The 816-nt window shown below is 31.0% G+C and overlaps 1 protein-coding gene across 5 annotated transcripts in view; it reads left to right on the top strand.

Annotated features, from left to right (window-relative positions):
- The window catches only part of myo16 (myosin XVI), a 133,959-nt gene that overhangs the window by 63,423 nt on the left and 69,720 nt on the right, over positions 1–816 (top strand). The gene's annotated exons all lie outside the window — the stretch shown is intronic.

The following is an 816-nucleotide window of genomic DNA, read 5'->3' as shown; positions in this document are numbered from 1 at the left end:
ATCCCTACCTGTCATAGCACATGGATAATAATGAATAGCACAGACTGGGTATCCATTGTGTTATGCGTCCAGTACCCATCAACCCAGGAAGGGATAGTACAGAAAGTTCTTTCATTTTGGTTCATAAGGATTAAAATGTATATGCTGTGTTGTTGAGAAAGTGTAGTTTGAAAGTAGATGGCAATTCCAACAGTGGTTACAATAATGAGGTATTTCAAAGAGAATGTTTAGTCAGGCAGTCAGCATGTATTTCCACACAGTGGTACAATAAATAGAAATAAAACCAGAAAAAAATGCATCTAGGTGACACCATTTAATTCATGTGGTGAAGGACAAGTAAACTATTCCAAAAAGTATGTTTTTAGAATGACTATGACCTGGATGACTGAGAATCTTCACCGACAAATAGGCTGGTTTTGGGTAAAAGTTATAGCTATGGCTGAAACAATTAATTGGATTAATGGTGATTAATTGATTATTAAAATAATCGTCAACTAATTTAGTAATCCATTAATCGTTAACTGGAGTAAAGCTGCTTTAAGATATACTTTTAGTTGACAGAATGACTCACTTAGAGCAGTAATTATATAAAACTTATAAAAAATATATATAAACATTTTGCATTTAAAAAAAAACTCTTTCCTCTTCCAATATGCTCTATTCAGAACATCTTATTTGGAAAAGTTCTTCTTTAAGGAACCTTTGGCTATCCAATTATTAATCGATCGTCGCAGATCAATCGATTTCAAAATAATCATCATAGCCCTAGTTATAAGTATATATATATATATATATATATATATATATATATATATA

This window comes from Cyprinodon variegatus, unplaced genomic scaffold (genome assembly GCF_000732505.1).
Source record: "Cyprinodon variegatus isolate N-32 unplaced genomic scaffold, C_variegatus-1.0 Scaffold628, whole genome shotgun sequence".
Classification (NCBI taxonomy): domain Eukaryota; kingdom Metazoa; phylum Chordata; class Actinopteri; order Cyprinodontiformes; family Cyprinodontidae; genus Cyprinodon; species Cyprinodon variegatus.
Note: the sequence above shows the minus strand (reverse complement) of the source record. Positions and strands in the feature narration are given on the sequence as shown.